We start from the raw sequence: 23058 nt of genomic DNA, 5'->3' as shown, positions 1-23058 counted from the left end.
GTAGCAATTAATTTAGAGCCTTACTTTTGTTGTTTATCTAATAAAAACAGAAAAAGAATAAACTGTAACTGTTCAAGTAAATCCAAAATATGTGTCTGGCCCAAACTCTAGGTTACTTGACCTAGTTGTAATAGGGTTTTGAATTAGATATATTCATAGATATCCGATTAATTGTACGATTATCTTTTCTTGTACAACTCTGATTCTATGTCTTGTAATCCTCTGCATAAAGAGACCTCTATTATCTATGAAAGTACGACTCAATTCTCTCCCAATTTCAGTTTTCCTTAAACACGTTATCAGCACGAAGCCCTAACTCTGAAATCCTAAAAACCAAAAATCCTAAAACCCTAGAACACCTTGCCACAGTGCTGCCACACCTTGCCACAACCCAGCCACAGCGTGCCACACCTTGCCACAGCGCTGCCACACCTTGCAACAAATAGCCATAGCGTTGCCATATCTTGCCACATCACGCCACACCATACCACATCTCTAACCACACCTCTGCCACACCAGAATCCCTAATTAGAGGTATGTTTTAAAGTTCCCGTTTTTAGAGTTTTTGTTCCTTTTCTCTTCTTTTTCCTCGGGGACTTGCAACCTCCCTTCTTCTACCCCCCTTTCTTCTTTATAGGGGCACCCAAAAGCCGAACTGTGGGGGTTGGTGCTCACTCCAAGCTTGGAGCTTGTAGAGTCCTCCAAACTTAGAGTTTGTTGAGAAGTTATGATCGACCACAAACACATCATTATAGGGGCGCCTTTCTTCTTTATAGGAGCAGCCAAAAGCCGAACTGTGGGGGTTGGTGCTCACTCCAAGCTTGGAGCTTGTAGAGTCCTCCAAACTTAGAGTTTGTTGAGAAGTTATGATCGACCACAAACACATCATTATTTCAATCTAATCCAATTCCTCTTGGAATCAAATTTCTTGGAAGTGACTACCCTAAAAAATTCTATTGTTTTCGTGGTAGCCTTTTTCGCTCTGAAACTAATCGTAGTTTCTTGTTCTCTTTCAGGATGAGTAACCTAAACAGATTGGACTTATTGGGAACAACTGGCTCTAGATATCACAAGTGGGTTCGTAATGTTTGCCAGCATCTCAAGGCCGATGAAATCCTGGATACGATTCTCGAGCCTAGCCAGGACGTGCTAACTGTTGAGCAAGCTCAAGCTTTGGAAGCAAATAGAGCAGCCTTAGTGGCAAATAAGGTGAAAGCCATCATCCTAATGACTCGTCATATGGATGATTCACTCCATTACGAGTGTATGAATGAAGAAGACCCAAGAAGGCTGTGGGTCTCACTCGAAGAAAGATTTGGCAACGTCTGTGACTCCCTGCTTCCTGACCTAGAAGTGAGATGGCATAGCCTCCGCTTTGATTTCCAGCCAGTTCTTGACTACAATTTGGAAGCACTTCGCATTAAATTCTTGATGGAACTATGTGGAAAAGATATCACAGATGCGATGTTGATTGAGAGGACTCTCTCTACCTTCCCCGTCTCTACTTTGATGGTTGCAAAGAACTATCGAATCAATGTTACTACAAGATGGATCACAAGGTTTCATGAGCTCATTGGAGTTCTGAATGTTTATGAAAAGCATGACAACATCCTTGTGAAGAACTATAATTTCGTATCCTTGGAAATAGAGCATATTTCGGAGTCCAATTATAGTCGCGCCCCTACGAGAGGACGCCAAGAGCTAAACCCTAATTTTAGGGATACTTTTGGACGTTCTAGTCCATATAATCGCTCTACTTAGGAAGGTAACAGCCAAAATAGGTGAACATATGGAACTGAAGAGGTCAGCGTGGAAAGAGAGAGGAAGGCAACGCCTCTAGCCATGTTGGAGGCGCCACCAACATTAAAAGTCATCTAAATGACGCCTTTAAAGCGCCTCAATCAATGGAGTCTAAGCAAAGAGATGTATGTTCTCGATGTGGAGTATCCGGTCATTGGGCACATATTTGTAGAGCTCATGAAGAAATTGTCACCGCGTACAAAGCATATTGTGAAGCAAAAGAAGCTCAATATGTGGAACAAGAAGATCAAGAAGATGATCTAGGGTGAAGGGTTGAAGACTACAAATCTGGCTAGGATCAATAGATCGCCAATTCTGTTTAAGTCTTTATTTTTCCAAGAGATGTAATAGGCAATTGCCATATACTTTGTAGTAAATGTCATTGGTTTAGTTTTTCTTCACATAGGCTCATCCAAAATGAGTATGATGTCTAGGAAGGTTTTGAGATAAGTGGTACTTAAGCGAGCTTTGCTCCACCGATATCTCTCTACTCACCTGTTCATATTTATTTTGGAGTTATCAAAAGAAGTCAAACGACTACCTTTGTTTTGCATTAGCTAGCATTTAGATTAGGTTCTCCTAATGGTTAAGAGACAATGATGTACACCGTTGGCTTATGAATAAAATTTTGAGTTCTTTTTATTATGACTCCATTTTGATTCTAAGCATATTACTTTGTGAATATGATGGTTGGGCCATCAGTATTAATTCTAGGACATGGAATAGCCCAAGTTCCCCTTGCCAAATGGCACCTTGATTACTGTCACAAAAACTCTCTACGCTCCTAGGGAAAATTGCACCTATGAATAGCCAACGGATTCCATGCGAAATCACATGTAGAGAACGAAAATGAGTTCCTTTGTAATACCTCTAATGCTTGCCTCTCAGAGAAGTTTATGTGTCTCTCTAGTGGACTCTATGTCACTATTCGAGCTATTAAATCTAATAAAGTTATGAGAGAAGATCTCTTGGGTTTAGACACATATTGACTTTGTCATGACATGATAGATCATCCTGGTAATGATATGATAATCCGTCTACTAAAGACTTCACACGGACATCCATTTTTTTTAGCAAAACGAAGAACGAATCAAAGGTTGATTCCTGGACTAAGCATGACCACCGCCGTTGCCTAGGGCACTGCCGCCGTCCACCATAGCCTAGGCTTGGCATAGTCCCTATCCATAACCCCATGGATGGCATCCATCATGGTGATGGTGACCTAAGTGATGCTGCAATCACCAACTTTGCTTCAAATAGCGTTTCAGACGCTTAGACCCAACCAAAATCCTCATTGGTTGCTTCTAAAGCCTCTTCCTCATTTTTACAAAGCCTGTTCCTTAGGGAAATTAGGACTAAGACTGTCCTATGCAAAGGATATGAAAATACTCAGTATATTCTTACATAAAATCCATGTGGATTCTGTGAACTAGTTCAACCAACTTGAGGACGTTTAAATATCTCATAATGTTGGTTGACAAGCAAACACGTTGGTCATGTGTTGTGCCATTGTCCACTTGTAATGCTACTTATGCTACACTCCTAGCACATATCAACGGACTCACTCCCTGGATCATTCTATTCAATCAATTGGATTTAACGATTCTAGAGAGTTTACATCGAAGACTTTCGATGGTTATTGCAATGGGACTAATGTTGGACATCATATTCCCATGAACACAACCAAATGGTCTCACAAAAATGACTACGATGGTAGCTCGTAAATTGGTAATGTGCATCAATCTCCTTATATCTGCTTGGGGTGATGCAATATTGCATGCAGCTATGCTAATTCATCTACAACCCACCGCCACTCAATCTACCTCTATACTATAGCTAATGACTAGGTACAAGTATCGTACTTACGCATATTTGAGTGTGCCATTTAGGTGCCAATTGTGCCACCACAATGCTCTATGATAGGTCCTTACATACGAATAGGCAACTATGTTAGATTTGAGATTCCAACAATCGTCCACCACTTAATGCCCTTGCTAGGCGATTTCTTTACTGCATGTCTTGCGGATTGTCACTTTGATGAGACAGTCTTCACATCATTAGGGGGAGATAAGAACACGAATATTAAGCAAGAACGAAAGAAATTATCGTGATATGTCCCCACTATGTCTCATCTCGATCCCTGTTAAAGTGACGAGATCACACATATCTCCTGCAAATATACCTGCAAGGAAGGACATCCTGTGAGAGGACGTAGCACCCTCTACATCGAGTTAGACATGGCTCCAATGACAAAGAGAGTGGCACTCTAGCGTTATAGGTCATGGCCCCAGCTTGGATGCGTGAGAGGCCCATGGGTTCGAATGATACTTTGGCATAGTCCAATCCTTTGATCATCAACACTCAAAATCCGTCTCATGAGAATCTTCTGAATTATGGTTATCGTTGGGAGACACCTCAACGTCAGAACCTATTCTTGAGAATATAGAGCTCTATGAAAATTACACTAGTTTGCCTGAGACGTGGGATAGAAACTCCATCATGATTGATGGTGTAATCGCGCATTTCATTGCGCATGAGTTTGTTGAGTCTGATGATATCGAACCATGCTTCATTGATGAATGAATGCCAACGTAGAGAGATTTGGCCTAAATGGAAAGATGCAATCCAGGTTAAGTTAGATTCTCTAACGAAGAGGAAGATTTTTGAACCAGTGATGCCAACACCTCCTAACATAAAACCTATTGACTAATGGGTCTTCGTTAGAAAGCGTGATGAGAAAAAAAGATGGCAACCTCACCTTATGGTGCAAGGCTTCTCACAAAACGCTCTAGAATCGACTACGATGAGACATATTCTCTCGTAATGGATGTCATTGCACTCCACTATCTTGTCAGTTTAGTAGTTTCCAAATAATTGAACATGCAGCTTACAAATATGGTCATTACGTATCTATATGGGGATCTAGATATAGAATATACATGAAGGTTCATGCTGAACTTCATTTACCCAAGTCAAGTGGCTCTAGACCATGGAGCGCGTTTTACAAAGATGTTGAAACGCTCACTAAAGTGACTACTTGTCACTCCAAATTTTTTTTTTTTAGATGCGACTTATATTCCAATCATGGAAATAAATTTCCAAAATCGAAATACGAATAATTGGAAAAGAACGATACTAGACAAGTTTTCGAAATTGAAACACAACCTTTATTACAAGAGGGTTTACAACAACATTTACAACAAAAGGTCAACTATAATCCAAGTTCTTGTCTAGGACCCAAACATGATTAACAATAACACACATGTATATTACATTATTAAAAACACCCTTGCAGTAAAATAACTTCAAACTTATTTATTTGTCACCTGCAAAATGATAAAAAGGAGTGAGCATACATTGCCCAGTAGGAGAATGAAACCTCTGTGAAGATCATAGTTAGAATAGCAATAATGAATGGATGCAACTATTATCTATTCCCGATAATCCACATTGTAAAATAAACTGAACCTACATGTCCCATACCATATATTTTACCACGAAGGTGACTCAGAGTATTCAACAATGTGAACTAACCCCCACCCAAAATAAAACCCTCCTAACCCTCTTTTGCTAGTCATCCTGTCTATTCCCCTTTCGCCAGTCCCGAATTACCCTTTCAATATCCTATACTAAGTGCACATTCACAAGTGGGCATACCTGGGATCTGGTACCTGCTGAGGTTATAGACTCAACTACGCAAAAGATAAACCAACATACTCATTCCAATAGCATATTCACATTACCATCACCACCCTTATACTTCATGTCTTATTAATGCACAAATACTTTGAATATGTAAGTGTATTCACTATTCAGCCATACCAAACAAACAGAAACAGAGGACATAAATGCATATAATCATGTACACAACCATCCAATACAATCATGTAGGCAACCATCCAATGCAAACATAGAGGCTCCCCAAGTTTTTCCCCTACCTCGATTGATTTTCACGTTAAGTATCCGGATGAAAACAAGTTCCTATTGCAAGAATAGAATTTATTAGTTCCACACATAAAGAATTAAAGCAAAACTCAGCTAACATACTTTGAAAATCTTAGCAGTGAGTTATTTTGACCAAAACAGGTTTTTACTTGACAAACTGAAATACTGCAGTTTTCTGACCCAGTCACCTTAATGTTAAAAACTGTACAAATCTGTTTAAAATCTGCTTTCATGGTATTCTAACGATTTGTAGCTGACATCCTAAAGAAACTTTCGGAATTTGAATCATCTGAAAACAATTTTCCTAGAATTTGTTATGAATTTTTAAAGTTCAGCTACAGTCCCACGTTTTTCTGCAGAAACTGCTACTGTGTGCTAACCTCTTCAGTTTTAATGTACTTTCTACAACTCCAATTTGTGGAAAACTTTCAATACTGAAAATAGACTTTCTAAAGTGTTAAATAAAAGAAATCACACTTTCAACAAGGCTTTAAAGGATGAGTGAAGGTTTTCTAAATTCAACTTTAAAACTGCATATGTTTCCTACTTGGTTCTTGACTCTTCTCAAGTCAGATTTTATTAATCTATGTCTTCCAAAAACTCTAATGACTAAAGGAAACAATAAACCAGATACAAAGTGATTTCAAATTCTAATTTGGATTAATTCAAAGACCAAAAATATAAACTATTTTCCAGAAACTAGTGAAATCAAATAGAAGATGAGAAAATAATTAGTTCTAGTTGTTCCAGTAACAACAACTTTATTCCTAACTGAACTTCATCTCTATTGTAACTTCTTCTATCATCAAGAATCCCCAGGTCTTATAATAACCTATGAACATAACCTAATTTCCAAATTGCATTAACCATCAGAACCACAAAGAACTCATCAAATCAAAAATAAAAGAATCACACCTGACTTTTTACTCCTCCACTTATAAGATACCAAAACCCTCTTTCTCTCTCTCTCCCTTGTTTATCTATGTATCTAGCAACTCAAGGAACTGTATGGAAAGCATAGATGGTTTAGCCTATTTATAGTGTCTGGAAAGGAGGTGAAAACGAAGAAAGCAAGATAGATATTCTAATTGAATTCTTACCCATATAGGTACTAGACTTGCCACCTCCAGATTTCTAGAGTTCTAGCTCCTGATTCTAGGGTTCCAGCTCTAGCTTCATAGCTTTGGGGAATCACCAAATTTGAAACTTGATTTCCAAGGCTGTTGACACCTCCTACTTACCCATGGCGGCGGCTATGTCCTTTGTACTTTCCTAAGGCGGTGGCTGGTGTATCAGATGGAGGAGAATATGGGGGTGAGGAAGCCGATGAAGAGACGGGACAATGCTTTGAGTTTAGGCGTTGTTTGATTTGGTTTTGTCATGGAGTTTACTCTATCAGCTGTTAAGCTACTTGGGTTTGAGTTTTGGGCCAAATCTTTTGGGCTAAACTCTATTTACTTAAACCCAAATAAGTAAAATTTAGCTCTATACTATATATAGATATATATATATATATATATATATAAACAATATTTAAACAAATAGTTTAGCACAATAACTAAAATTAAACTTTTTTTTTTTTTAATTTTAGAAAATGTTAAAAATTTTAGGTCGTCACACTACTTGATTGGGAAGGCATATGCCCACGCGTTTTTATAACAAGTTTCGGGTTCTATCGCGGTTCATATTGGACATGATCTTCATTGGAAGCCCTTAAAGAGTTAAGGAAAACCACTGAACACTTAAAATCCGATTTGAGATGAAGGATTTTGGGAGAACAAGATTATGTCTCGATTTGGAAATTGAGCATCGTGTTGATAGATGCTTAGGTATTTTGACAAGGTCAAGCCTTCAAGCACCCCCATGATCGTCCGTAGACTTGATCCTGAAAAGGATCCTCTTCATTTGAAGAATGATGATGAAGATGTGCTAGAGGTAGAAGTGCCTTACTTGAGTACAATTGTACTTAGCTCAATGCACAAAACCCGACATCTCATTTTCTATAAACTAGCTTGTTAGCTAGATATAGCTTTGCACCAACGCGACGCCATTGGATTGGTGTAAAAGATATCTTTCGGTACTTGAGATGTATGATTGATATGGGCTTGTTCTATCCCTACAGAGAGATGATGGATTCGGACCCATCACACACTAGGCACACCGTCAACACTGGCCTGCGTCCACTATCTCCCTCCGAAAATGACATGTGTTTTGGAAGGTTTTACTGATATTAGGCATCTCTCTGACCTACACAAAGCTCATTCCCAAACTGGTTAAGTGTTCACCGTGGGTAAAGGCCGTGATATCTTGGAAGTCTACAGAATAGACCATAGTCGCTATGTCTTCGAACAATGCAGAGATTATTGCTCTTCATAAAATGGTTCGTGAATGTATATGGATTGGATCCATAATTACACATGTTCAAACAATTGTGGTTTGAAGTCTACCACAGATGAGCCTACAAGCATTAAGGATAATGCTGGTTGTTTTGAACGAATGAAGCAAGGCTATATCAAAAGCGACAACACCAAGCATAACCAGCAACAACAGACTCTCCTCAAGATCAAAGTGAACTAGGTTTGATCTGAGGATAGTGTGGCAGACTTGCTCACTAAGTCATTGCCTAAATTCTACTTTCGAGTAACATGTTGGTAGCATCGTTTGTGGAAGTTATCCGAACTCTCATGACCGTAGTCATTAGGGGGAGATGTCTACATGTATTGTCTTGAAATGTGAATGGTGTATTGTGCTCTTTTTCCCCTTCGACCGAGGTTACTTTTGTCCCACAGGGTTTCTGTTACTGTGCAAGGTTTTTAATGAGGCAACAAGAGGAGCACCACGTTTGGGCGACACAAGGGGGAGTGTTCAAGTAAATCCAAAATATGTGTCTGGCCCAAACTCTAGGTTACTTGACCTAGATGTAATAGAGTTTTGAATTAGAGATATTCTCATAGATATTCATAGATATCTGATTAATTGTACAATTATTTTTCCTTATACAACTCTGATTCTATGTCTTGTAATCCTCTATAAAAAGAGGCCCCTATTATCAATGAAAGTACGACTTAATTCTCTCCCAATTTCAGTTTTTCTTAAATAGTAACAACCTTTTTTTTTGTGGATCTTGCTCTCTATTCTAAACCTCAATGTTCGTCAGACAAAAAAAAAAAAAAAAAAAAAAACTCTCAATGTTTGGACTGTACTTATGTTCTCGCAACATTTCTCTTCCAATCAAACCATAGAAATTTGTGTTAGGATTTTATTAGAACCAGTGAGAGCTGGATTGCATTGAAGGATATGTTGATGGGCCTATCTACGTTTCCATTAGGTGTTCTAAGGTATCTGAATATCTCTAATCTTCACTTAAATTTCACAACTTTTACAATTTTAATTGTTTTATGTATCTCACATTTGGATTGCAGTATTTAGAGGATCTAAAAATTTCACCTTTGGTTGTTTATATGTTCTAATAGGCCTCATCATATGGCCCTTGGGCCCAAAGCCTGCCCGGCCTAGCCCTTCTATTAGGGTGGGCTGATCCAACCCTTTTTAAATTAGGGTAGGGTATGGGTCATACAAATGAAGCCCGACCCTACCCTACGACCAGGCCCGATTGAGTCTGTAAGGCTAGGCCTAACCCAGCCCTCAAAATTAATATTATATTTTTGTTATTTTCTATTACAATATTACATGTCTAAAAAACTATAGAAGTTTTGATGAATTATTTGAATCTTTCAATCTGTCATCTTACTAAATGGATCTCTTAAATCGAGTCTATCTATTTAAGGCCCAAAGCCGAAGGTATGAAGCCCAACTCAAGTAGCAATAGGGCAAAAGAAAAACCTAGACGACAGAAGCTATCCCACAGTCCCACTATAGACTCTCTCTCATATGTAGGCCGCTTCTCTCAGTCTTTCTCAAACAGTCTCTCTCAAAGTCCTCAAAGTTTCAAACCCTCTGTTCTTTCAGAATCTAGAGAGTCTTCAGTTCTAGTCCTCCGCCGCCAACCGCCAGCGACGAGTCGGACCGAAGATTGAGGACGAGTAGACGAAGTACGCAACACGAGCTTGCCACGCGAGCTGAGGCTATGATGTTGATAGTGGGGAGGTTGCGACTTGAGCTGTGGCAGTGGAGTAGGTGAATCGATGCACAAGGTGTGAACATCAGTTCCTGGTCTTCGTATGCATCCACCGCCGACGCACAAGGTGAGGACCTCATTCCCGATTTCTGTTCCTTCTGGGTTTGAATCTCTCTCTCTCTCTCTCGAAATCTCACAGTTCTTCCTTGATAAATGATTCTCAAAGCAAAAACAGAGACCGGTGATCTCCTCAGAGCTATAAAAATGGTGAGGTCGGTGGTGGTCAACACAATCCACTTGGTGAGGTAATCTCTCATTCCCGTTCAGTCATACACTTGGTGTTGTCGGTGATGTGATGTATTGAGTATTTGAGTTATTGACACTTTAGTGTATGTTCGTATGTGTATGTTGGTTTTGGTTTTATAAGTTGGTATGTGTCTGCTAGTATCAGTATGTGTATGTTGCTGAATTGGAAGTCTAAATAGGTCAAGTTATTTTGAGCTTCTTTCTCTTAATTTCGTAGAGGTTTGAACTGAAATATGTCCAGATTTATTTTGAGCTTATGTCTTTAAATAGGTCTGATGGTTCAGATTTATTTGTGTGAACTGAAATCTATGACCAGTTTCTAAATTATGCTGCTATTTTTGTGCAGGTTTTTTGTTTGGTGAAGACTTGATTGTGCGAACCTTTGCTAATGTTGAATTACATTACAACTTTTTAGGAATTGAAAGGACTTGATTAGTTCTTGTAACAAACACTTAACACTTCAGTAGTCCAGTTTTTGTAGCCTCAGTGGCTTACTGGCTTAGTGCCTAAGTGGAATTAATCAGTGAGATTGTGAGTTTGGGATTAGCGTTTATGTGGGATTTGTAATTATTTGTAATTAACTCAGCTTCCAAAATATCAAAGTTTTCAGTGAATCAGTGAATGTTTTTTTTTTTTTGTAGTTAACAAAATTTGGTTTTATATGAGTTAGACAAAAGCCCGATCGGACCCTATTCTGAAAGGTTGGCCTGATCCTGCCCTTCTGTCCCTTACAAAATGGGCCTTAAGGGCAAGTAAGGGTTTGCATTTTGAGGCCTTGGTCCGGCCCTACCCTAAGCCATAAATTTAAGGGTAGGGCTGGCCCTATGTTAGCTCCATAATTACTTAGTAATTACTCCCCTAATCTTGCACTTTTTCTTAACCTTTGTGTTTATTTATATATATTTATTATGTTTTCCTTATCATGCTAGGAAATGATGGAGAAGCTTGAAAATGCCCTAAAAACTCAACTTTAGCACATTTTCCTACTCCTGTTAGGAGAAACCGAGCTAGCAAGGAAGGAGGAGAGGAACACTGACCAAATGAACTCCAAATGTGTTGAACTGTTCAGATCCATTCTAGACATCCTAAGGATCATTTGTTATGAAGAGTGTAAGGGCTAGTTCGGAATGGAAGGCCTTAAAAAGATTGGTACAAATTTCTGCACTAGAAGACATAAACTGCAAAACCGGACCTGTACGGATTCCGGCAACATTTCCGGCCACACCATGGTGAAATAAGATCTGAAGGAACATTTTACCAGGATGATATGCACTCATGGAGGAACATTTTTTATGAAGAAACTGAAGGCCAATTCCGAAGTCTTGGCAGAGATTCAATTGAATGAAGAAAGGAGAAGAAAGTGCGCCAACTGACAAAAAAATGAGTCAATGGAGGTCAATGCCGAATTTCCAACCATTTCCAGCCAAGGACATGTGTAGATGCATGGAACAGCTATTGACTAGGGTTAGAGAGTTTAGGTGGCAAGACTTTAGGTGTAGGTTACCCTAGCCCGGCCCATGATGGCCTAGGCCTATGTTCTTATCATAGGGTTTTGTTTTTTGGCTAAACCTGTAGGAGTTTTCGTGATCAGTTCTTGACTTTTTTGTTCATAATTTGCTGTTAACATAAATATGTAAATGTGTACACTTTGCTTGATATTTTTGTTTGTACGTGTGAAGGTTTGTTCTTTGTTATTGTTGTTTCTACATCCTAATATCAATATCTCTGTGTGTGTGTGTGTGTGTTGTTATTAACTAGATTTCCCAACTTCATTGCTTGGTAGCTCAATAGAAAACAGTTGATTGCAGGTGCTTGGCAGCAAAGGGTGAAGTGTCTGGGGAATGTGATAGATTTTTCAAATATTATCAATCGCTTAGCTCAGGTGAATGGGTCAGTATTTCTTAGCTTAATTCTTCTGCTATTGACAGAAAATTTTAGATATTTTGTAGGTTATAAAAAAGTCTCCCTCCTAAGAGCTAGTAGACTGACGCTCGTTAAATCAAATGTTATAGGCATGCCTAACTATGTCATGTCATGTCATGTTTTAAATGCCCAAGTAAACTTACCAAAGCTATTGATAAGGAAGTTAGAAATTTCTTTTGGGGCTCTAATTACAAGTGTCCCCAAATTGCTTGGAACAAGTTTGCATTCCTAAATCGGTTGGTGGAATAGGTATAAGATATGCTGGTTTCTTTAACAATGTTGCCCTTGATAATTTAATTAGCATGGAAGATAATTACTGAACCTAGTAAATGGTGGATTTAAATCATGAAAATCAAATATTTTAGAAATGTGTCTTTCTTCCAAGCCAAAAAGAAACAGTATTGTTCCTTGCTTGGAAAAGTATTGTAGACAGCAGAGAATATAGTTTTACAAGGGCTGACATGGATAATTGGTGATGGTAAGTGGGCTGACATGAACATCAAGTTCTGGACCTTAACTGGGTGTACCCCTTTTCTTTAAATAATTTACTTTATGATTCTCAAAAACTTGCTATAGACTAGAATGTTATTGTGAAGATTTTATTATTAATAGACATTGGGATAAGCAAAATTCCTTGAATTTCTTGAACACAAAGTGGTTGATGAAATTTTGGGAATTCATGTTTTAACTTCTGTGTAGGATGATGAATTTGTTTGGAGACTTGTAACAAATGGAGAGTTTTCTTAAGTCTACTACCTATCTGGTTCAGTATGGGAATTTCATCATGAGCAAAGTATTTCTCCATTGACGAGCAAATTAGACTCAATTCGATAGACACGAAGAGTCCTCCCCCCCCCCCCCGCTCGAAAACAAATGATCATGTAGTGGCCTATTATATTGACCGTGCCGGTTGTACAAATTTAATCCATCGAGTTCACCTCCTGAACTCTGTATCAAGGGTTCTCGGTCTTGCCGATCTAGGCACTAGCATGATGACAAGTATATTCCCTCGCATATGCTGATCATCTGGAACGTTAAAGGAAATATTCCCACATACCTAATGACATGTCACAATCCTAAGATTCCACAATAAGTAAGGGTTTTGACTGACATGTTATAAAAAAGGCTGCCTCCCTAGAGCTAGTAGATTAACCTTTGTAAAATCAAACCTTACAAGTATGCCTGACTATGTCATATCTTGTTCTAAATGCCCTAGTAAACTTACCAAAGCTATTGATAAGGAAGTTCGAAATTTCTTTTGGGGCTCAAATTACAAGTGTCCCCCAATTGCTTGGGAAAAAGTTTGCATTCCTAAATCTATTGGTGAATTAAGTATAAGACATGTTGCTTTCTTTAACAATTCTGTCACTGCTAATTTAGCATGGAAGATAATTACCAAACCTAACTGTTGAATTCAAATCATGAAAATCAAATATCTTAGGAATGTTTCTTTCTTCCCATCAAACTAAAATAAAATAAAAAAGACGGACTATCATCATCTCGAGTGTAGTCTATGTAGAATGTGTAGCAATTCACCACTTTGTCTAATGAATTTAGAACCTTAATTTTGTTTTTGTCAAAAAAATAAATACGAATACGAAGTTTATTAATTATCTTTTCGAAAACCCACCAAAAAGAATAATTTTGGTCATCATATTGATACTGATTCAGTCGTCTCTACTGTGATGACCTGGATTTCTGTTATTATATTTTGGTAATTTAATAATGGACTAGTTGTACGAATAATTATTATTGTGCTTTATTCGTAGGTTGTTTGTGAAGTGTAATGGTTTTCGTACGTGTAATTATTCGAATTTCACAGTTTAGGGGGTCGTGTGAAGTTTGACTTTTTATACATAGGGATTCTCAGAAAACATCCTTCAGGAAAGTTGTAGAGTGCGTCAATACGAGTTCGTGGACATGCGGAACGCGTCAATCGGAGTTCGTATGAGGAAGTTATGGCCATTGGAAGAAGTTTCCATTTTGGTATAAATAGAGATTTCCCAAGTGGGAAATTTACTATTTATTTTCATTTCATTCCTTTTCCGGAAACCCACTCCCCACTCTCTCTTCTCTCTCGACTGATACCTTCGGTATCAAAGTTTTCCGTCTGACCCGACCCGAACCCGGCGACTCGACCTGGCTTTTCCGGAGGTCTTTGGCCGTGAAAACTTCCAGATCAGTTCACCTCCTCTTTCTGGTCGTCCCTGTGGTGTTCTCTACCGGCGATATCCACCGTGTGTGGCGCAGCAAGGCAGACCAAGTTGGTGTTTTCGGACCCGACCGGAAAACGTAGCTCTGGCGACTGTACGGCTTCAAGTTTCCTTCCTTAGCTTCGTGGGGGTCATCTGAGTCGATCTATGGTGTTTGTTTGGATCGATTTACGTGGAAATCGGTTTAATAGGATTGAGCAAAAATTCAAAGCTTGTGAGGTAGTTTTCACCCTTTATGCTTGTTTTCTGACTTCGAGTTAGTTATGAAAATTCACAAGCTTGCCTAGATGAAACTTTTTTATGTTGGTAGTTTTGTGAAATATTGAGTTTTGGCCGGCAGCGGTGTGCCACCTCCTGTGGAGGCGTTCCGGCGGTGTTCCGGCCATGTAGGCAACTTTTTTTGGTATTATATATGTTCTACTTGTTGATACGAGCATTTCAATATATAATACGCAAATTTTGGAGTTTGAATGGATTTGTTATGATTTTTACTGTTTCATACCGATCAATTTATTCGATCCGTGAGGATTCGAGCTTCCGATCAACTTGTGGTTTGGACATATTGATCGTGGAAGTATTCCGTAGACTTTGGGAGGTCTCGGACGTGGTTTTGCCTTGAGTGGTGCCACCTTGGGGATTTTAGTTCAAAACAGGGGTTTCGAACTTAAATCAAATGTGAATCGTTGCTAAGTTGGAACCGTATGTGATTAGGTACTTGACGAAGTATTTGGACGGTTATTTCGTGGATTGGCTGCTTTATGCTTTATTGAAGACGCAGTGGGAGTTCGAGGTGAGTAATCACACGAAGTTCATTCACTAACGGGCTTACCATATCGTTTTGAGAGTTATTTAGTAACTGCAAACTATAGTTGGTATTAGTAGGCATTCCTGAGCGGATGACTACGTATATATATATATTTACGTGAAATATATATGTTTTGGTGGTTTGTGGATTTTTGAAAACAATATGCATGAATTGATGCTCTTTGTTGTTTTGTGTTATGGCTTTTCGGAAAACAATGATTGTGGAAATGATTGATTTCGATTTGTTTTGAAAAGCTTTGAGATTTGAGAAAAGCTTTGAGATTTGGGTATGAAAACAATATGCATGAATTGATGCTCTTTATTGTTTTGTGTTATGGCTTTTCGGAAAACAATGATTGTGGAAATGTTGATTTCAATGTGTTTTGAAAAGCGTTGAGATTTGGGAAAAGCGTTGAGATATGTGTATGGACACAATATGCATGGAATGATGCTTTTTATTGTTTTGTGTTATGGCTTTTCGGAAAATAATGGTTATGGAAATGTTGATTTCGATTGTTTTGAAAGGCATTGAGATTGTGTAATGATTTGTGTGCTTAAATGCAACTTACGCGCAATAAGGGCACGATCATCAAAGAAGTGGGAAATATTTGGACCTAAAATTATCGTACCAACAACCAAATGGTATGGACAATGAAAGTGGTTTGTGAAATTTGATTTTTTTTTAATTGCAAAGAAAATAAAAATGACAATTGATAATTAAAATTAAAAATAAAGATAATAGAAACTAATCAAGATATGGAAATTAGGTTACTAGGGTATCCTCCTAGCCAAATTTAATGCACAAATATATTCCGACAATGGTCATTCAATTCATAGTGGTATCAAGAACCGTACCCAAGGCTTTGCAAGGCTCATGGGTCATTAGATTCCTTAAAGGGTATTCCTACTCCGGATCAAGGGTCATAGAAACTCAATTGGGACAATCTAGAGCCTTGTTAGGGCCTCTAGTTGCACCAAAAGGTGAAGAGTCCTAGAATCAAGGTTCTCAAGCTAGCCAATATGGCAATCGAAATCGATATTGTAGCTAACCATGTTCTAAACAAGTGTCCTAGCCATAAATTAGAGAAGTGATTAGGTCCCTTAATTTGTTCTAGACATGCTCATCTACACATTCAAGAGTTAATCAAGCTCCTAAGCATGCATCTAAGCCAAATATTATAGAATAGAACATATGCCAAACACAAAATTGAAAAGCATTAAATCAAAACATATTTATTACATTAAATCCATGCTAGGGCTCAAACCCTAGCTTCCTAAATAGACTACTCACAACCCATCCACAAATCAACAACAATATTCATCAATTAATTAAAGAGGTAAAGGCGAAGAAGAGTGAAAAGTAACAAGAACAAGTCACAAATTGCTATGGAGCAATTAAGACAAGCCTTGATTTATGGCTTCTCACTTTTACCCAATCTCAAAACTTGAAGTCCCTTGAAATCTCTTGAGAAATTGATGAGGATTTGATGAGAGGAAGTGAGGAAAATAATGGGAAGATGGTGGTGTGGGCTGTTGCGCAGAGAGAGAGAGTAACGAGATCTGGTGATATCTTGGTGGGTGTGTGCGGCAGAAGGGGAAGAATGGGATTGAATAGGGTGAGGTCGGCCTCTGTTGTTGGGTGAGAGAGAGTGTGTATATATATATATATATGTAGAATGAATGATTAGGTTTTCAAGAAGAGAGAAGAATTGGGATACATGGCAGAATGTGATAGGAAGGGAGGAAAAAGGGTAGAAAACAAAAAGAAAAAGGAAGAAGGAAGTGCATGGGGGGGGGGGGGGTGTTTGATTCTGATGCTGACGTCATTATGACGTCTGCAAAGTCATTGTTATTATTATTATTATTTTCTTTTCTTTTCTTGTCTTTTCTTTTTCTTTTCTATTTTCTTCTCTCTTCTCAATGCATTTCCGCAAACACTATCGGAGACAATTATATTCCGCTCCCTTGATGGTGTTGACCATGTTGACCCTCATTGACTATTTCGTTCTTTTGTCGGAAATTCTATTTTGCACAATTTTTGTATCATTTTCTTTCGATTTCCGCAACTCCGCTTATTTTCTACAAGTAAATAAAAGTGGATTAATTACATTATAATTGACTTGAGGACTAACTAATTTATCGTGTTTTAGATACAATTACATGCAAAAAAATGCGTGTAATCAAGTAACATTTTGGGTCAAGTGCGACTCCTTTAATGTTTTATTCCAAGGGACTGTATGGCCCGAGGAACGAAGGTCTATGACCTTGGGCAGAATATCAGGTAATCACGTCTTTGGCCGGACGAGTGGTTACGTTTTAGTTAGAGCTCTAGTCTGTCTGCCATATAGGTAATTCATGGGGTAACGGGAATTGGTTATTAATAACTCATGACATTACGTGTTTTAGGGAACAAGGTGTGAGTTGCTTCCTTATTAACGGTTTTTAAGGGGAAAAGGTGCAAGTTGTTTTCCTTATTAACGATAGATAGAAATCAAATCAAGGTGTGCGTTGCTTTCTATGGTACGATTTGGTACGATTGATAGAATTCAAGGTGTGAGTTGTTTTCTATGTTATATTTGATAGAAATCAACGTGTGAGTTGCTTTCTATGGTACGATTATGGTACTATTGATAGAAACCAACGAGTGAGTTGTTTTCTATGTTTCGTTTTAAAAGGAACCAAGGTGTAAGTTGCTTTCTTTTATTTCAATTTCACAGGAAATTAAAGTGTGAGTTATTCTCCTTTATTTTGTGTTTTAGGGAAATCAAAACGTGAGTTGTTTTCCTTATTTCTGGTGTGAGTTGTGTTAACTGTTTTGAGATACTCATACGGGCTTGCAAAAACTTACCAGGTTTGTTGTGTGGCAACCCGGTACACCATTCAAACGGTGTAGGGGTTAATCCTACAGGTCAGGATAATCATGGCTGAAGTTGGGGTTACGTACTTGGAGCTAAACGGTAGGAAGCCAATTTTGTGACTTTACCGTCATTTTAGACTTCCGTTGTAGTAAGCTCTGAGGAGCATTTATGTTTTATCTTGCTGTTGACAATTTAATTCTTAAGCTTATGTAATATATGACTCTGTGGTGTGGGTCAATATTGACATAGTTGGTTCAGGGCATCAATATGTGTGTAGTTAAAGGGAAAAAGTTTCCAGGTATTTTGTATTGATGGCTAAACGATCGCGCATGTATAATTATGGGATTATATATTGATTTTTGTTTGTGTTAAAAATCAGGGGTGTGACATCTACCAAAACCAAAAAGAATAATAGTGTTATCACCCTGTAGGCATGCAGCTTCCTACACCACCCTACTCTATATATAACCCTCTGTAGCTCCTCTTGCTTCCATTCAAACTCAAACTCAAACTCTCAAACCAACATAGGAAAACACGACCTTTTACTTCTACTCCACACTACTCGACTCCACACCATAATCAATGGAGGACCCCATCTTCTCCTTCCTCCTCCTCCTCCTCTACTTCATTGTCCACCCCTACCCCACCACTGTCCCAATCGAGAACAGCCACATCTTCATCTCCGGTGGTTTTAGCGGCATCGGCCTTTCCCTGGCCCACCGTGCTGCCTCTGAGGGCGCTAAAGTATCCATCCATGCGCGCTCTCTTGACAAGCTCGAGGAGGCCAAGAAGTACATCCAGCTCTCCACAGACATCGACGTCACTGTCTTCGCCTCCGACGTGCGTGACTACGAAGCAGTTTCAACGGCTGTCGTGGCGGTGGGCCCGATCGACATGTTGGTCCTCAACCAGGGAGTGTTTATGGCCGAGGAGTTAGAAAAGCAAGGATTGGATAAGGTCAGGTTCATGGTGGACGTCAATTTGATGGGTAGCTTCAACATGATCAAAGCTGCTTTGCCTGGAATGAAAGACAGGAAGGAACGTGGACCGGGTTCGAGTGCTTTGATGTCATCGCAGGTTGGTCAGGTTGGGATTTACGGCTTCGCGGCTTATTCCACTAGTAAATTTGGGCTTCAGGGAAGCTCTACAGCAAGAGGTCATTGTAGACAACATTCACGTTTCAATGATTTTCCCTCCGGCTACTGGCACTCCTGGACTCACTAAAGGTAAATAAACCATGAATCTTGTGGCAATTATTGTCAATTTTAGCAATGTGCGATTTCGATGCATCAAGCTTTGCATTTTGCTTCTGATTTTGATTTGGGACTTGTGAATTTTTTTGGTTAGTATTGTAATTTGAAATGTGCACTCAATTATAGAAACTAAGAAGTGGCCGCAGCTGACCAACATTGTCGTGGAATCTTCTGGTTCAATGAAAGCTACGGAAGTTGTGAAGAAAGCTTTGGATGGAATCAAGTCTGCTTCTTTTATTGTGCCTTGCAACTTTGAAGGGCTTTTGTTGTCTATTGCCACTGCTGGGTTGTCACCTCAGAGATCGTTTGTGATGGCATTTATGGAGGTGGTTGCTGCTGGTATAATACGTATTTCTGCTCTGAGATCTTAGTGGAATTGGTATACAAGTATACACAAGTCGCATGGACAAAACAAAAGTAAGAAGTCTACTCCTTCATGTCACTACTTGAACAATCTGGTTTTATGGTTGAATTTGATATCATTGCATTAGCCATTATGTTTTTTAACACACAATTGCCAATTATTTCTAATATTCTTGTTGTTACTACCTTAACAAGTAATCTAGCTAGTTTTGATGCCTGATAGCTTTTTCTATCTCTTGTGTTTACCCTTCAGATGTTGCATGCAATTAAAAAGTACAAAACTTTGAAATTGACGAGGAACTTAATATGTTAGAGAGACTTATTATCAATTCCTTGCCATTTTGGCTTTTTGTTTGTGTGCTACAAGCCTACAGAGTATTCCAATCATCAATAGATGCACCACCTAGGAAGAGTGACTTAATACACATAGAGGATAACATTAAGAGAAGAAGCTTAGAATAGAATGGTGCATGTTGTGTTATGTAATAGGTAATGACTTAAAAATGAAAATACAGTCCATTATGGGACAGCCCTACTAGTTGGTAGGAGACTGGGTTTGTGTAGCTGGCTTCCAACAATTGGGGAAGAGGAAGGCTCTAGTGCTTCCCCTGCTAGTTGGTAGGAGATATAAGTGAAATTATTTTGCATCAAACCAACCAGAGTAAAGAGTTGTAGTCTATTCTAGTCAATTGTTTCCGCTTTGTGCAGCTCCTTATTTATTTGGTGTATTAACACTTAAGTACTAGCTTCCCTTTTCCTTAATCATTTTTCCACAATGGCATCTGTTCTTTGTTTGTCCAACCACAATGGTATCTCATGAACCCTCTTTTCCTTCTAAAGCAACACTCTAAGAATCTAGTTGTTTCCTTTGACTGCGATGATTTCCTTACATTAATTGGTTATCAGTGAAACTCATAAAAAATTCTTGTTTTCATATGGTTTCTTATATCAGGTACCTGAAATTCTTGCTGCATGATTTGGGTACTTGTTAGTGGATTTTAGCTGTTGAATTATAGCATTGAACACAGTTGCTCGAAGGAGAACTTCAATTTTTTACTATGATGCAAGCATGGAGTTTTAGACTTTTAGACACAGGGAAGCTGAACTATATCTTTAAATTTGAGTTTAGGCTTTGAATTCCATTTTGATTAGATTATCGTGTTTATTGACCTAGAATGAATGTAACTCCTTAAGGGTGTGGATAATCAAAAAGTGTAGCGATAATTTGAAATGAATTGCCCCATTTTCAGCAACAATTATCTCTTCTAATGAAATAACTTGTTACATAAGAACTTGAGAATGAATCAAGTCCTGGACATGATGGTTAAAATTCACTTTAACTGCTATGCACGGTTAATAGTGTATTTTTTTTTCTTTTTTTGGGCAACGTTTTTTTTTTTTAATCGAGATCACTCGGTTCCTCAAAGGCTTCTGATATACTAAAAGTAGCACATAGTTTACCCTGCAAAATGTAGTTGTCAGTATAGAATAAGTAAGAATCGTTTAAGTAGGGGATTGAGGGTACACCTGTAATTGCATAAACAAATAAAGAATTAATAAAAAGTATGAATTATTATTTACAAAAATAAACAAAATTACATGAGATCAAAATTAGGGGGTTTTTGGGATTATAAAATCAAAAATTAAAATAAATAAAATAAAGAAATTATTAAAACACATATACAAGGGTGGAACACAAGGAACAAAGATAAAAACCATATCCATATGAATAAAATCCAATCACAAATCTTATAGTTGATCTTCTATGTCATGAGAAAGAAGTTGAACATGTGAAATGTTAATAAGCAAATGGTTTCCCAATTTTTACTTTCCTGAAATATTTAATCTAAGTGAAAGCACCTAAATTAAATCTATTGAACATGCAATCATAGTCTAGAAAGCAAGCTACTCAAGAACACATTCAATGCATAAAAAAAATAAAAAATAAATATAAAAAAAAATATGTCAACCAAAGTGCACAACCTAGTATGAAAAAGTTCATTTATTTGCAATCCTCCTTAATTGGTTTCGACTTTTATCCAAAACCTTTACTACTTATGATTTAGGTTTACAAAACTATTAGGTGAAATTGTTTACCTAAATCTTACTCCAATTACATGCAAATCCTATAAGTGTCGACCCAAATAAGATAAAGGACTAAGGTCCCATTTGGGATTGCTTCACTTAAAAAAAAAATTAGCTTTTGTTCAAAATTTTAGATTTTATTGTATTTGGTAAATAAATAAAATGCAGCTTTAATTGGAAGTTATAGGTCTGGCAGCAGATTTTAGAAGTAGCCCAGAGGTTGCTTTTAGAAGCTGTTGTAGATCAAAACACACTCTGCAGTTGTTTTATGTACTGACAACACTTTTAAAAATATTAATTACCAAACACGAAACTGTTTTAATTTACAGTTGATTATTTTCACAACACAGCAGCATCAATTTTTTTTTTTAAAAGTCACAGCAATCCCAAACTAGCCCTAAATACTTGTTACTCCTCATACTTTTCCCTGAAAAACAGTTTGGTCCCTCGCCTTTTAAATTAAACTGAATAGTCCTTATTCTCTCTAATTCTCATATAACAGGACCAAAATGATTCGAAACGGCTATTATTTCCCTCATTTTCTCTTTTTATTATTATTTTTATTTTTTTCTCTATTTTTCTTTATTTGTCTCCCCTTTTTTTATACTCTCTCTCTCCCTCCCCTCCCTCTCTGTCCCCTCTCCCCCTTCCTAAAAACAAAATCCCTAAAGCTCTATCAGCTTTCTCTCTCGCCGGAGCCGCTCATCGTTTCCTCCAAGTCTAGAATTCAGGAACGCGAGCCGAAAGGATTATGCCATGAACTTATATGGTGGTGGTATGGCTCGATTTTTATCAGAGATTGAAGAATACCTAAGTGCAGAGGCGAGAGCTCCAGCTATGGCGCAGGTGGTGTCTTCCGGTGGTGGTGGGTGATGGGGCTGCTGGGTTTTGCTCCTTCTTGTTTACAGAGTTGAGCCAAGGTGGTGGTGAAGCAAGGAGATCGCTGGAAATTGAAGGAAGGTGGGGTGCAGTGGCGCTGGAGCTTGCGGTGTGCATGTGGGAACCGGGATCGACCTATGGCCGTAATTGGCTTAGGTTTCGGTCTGGATTCGACTGGTGATGGTGGCGCTGTGAGATGGTGGCCTGAAGTGTTGTAGAGGAAGAAAAGAAGAAGAAAGGTCGAGGGAGAGAGAGAAAGGGACCGTGCGGCCAGGAGAGAGAGAGAGAGAGAGAGAGAGAGAGAGAGAGAGAGAGAGAGAGAGAGAGAGAGAGAGAGAGAGAGAGAGAGAGAGAGATCCCGGGTTGGCAGTCGAGTTGGGGAGGTTAGGGTGGAGCCAATTTCAGGAGCAGCTTATCGAGATTGGGGAGAGAGAGAGAGATAGAGAGAGAGCCGCGGTGGCCTTGGTTGTTGGCTCCAGAGCCGGGTTGTTTAAGGAGGGAGGAAATTTGGGAGGATGTGTCGGGATCGTGGAGGAGGGAACCGGCGGTGG

At 38.5% G+C, this 23058-nt stretch overlaps 1 long non-coding RNA gene and 1 pseudogene across 1 annotated transcript; one reads left to right on the top strand and one right to left on the bottom strand.

The window, feature by feature from the left end:
* Window positions 1–5011: 5011 nt before the first annotated feature.
* On the bottom strand, window positions 5012–6524 carry LOC112169085. Its single transcript, XR_005801055.1, has 3 exons — window positions 5934–6524; window positions 5739–5781; window positions 5012–5126 (listed from the first exon to the last, which is right to left on the bottom strand). It is a non-coding gene; the product is annotated as an uncharacterized LOC112169085 (long non-coding RNA).
* Window positions 6525–18509: 11985 nt separating this feature from the next.
* On the top strand, window positions 18510–22688 carry LOC112171209 (annotated as a pseudogene).
* Window positions 22689–23058: the final 370 nt, after the last annotated feature.

This window comes from Rosa chinensis, chromosome 6 (assembly GCF_002994745.2).
Source record: "Rosa chinensis cultivar Old Blush chromosome 6, RchiOBHm-V2, whole genome shotgun sequence".
NCBI lineage: Eukaryota > Viridiplantae > Streptophyta > Magnoliopsida > Rosales > Rosaceae > Rosa > Rosa chinensis.
The sequence above is the reverse complement of the archived record's forward strand: the minus strand, read 5'-3'. Positions and strand labels throughout refer to the sequence as shown.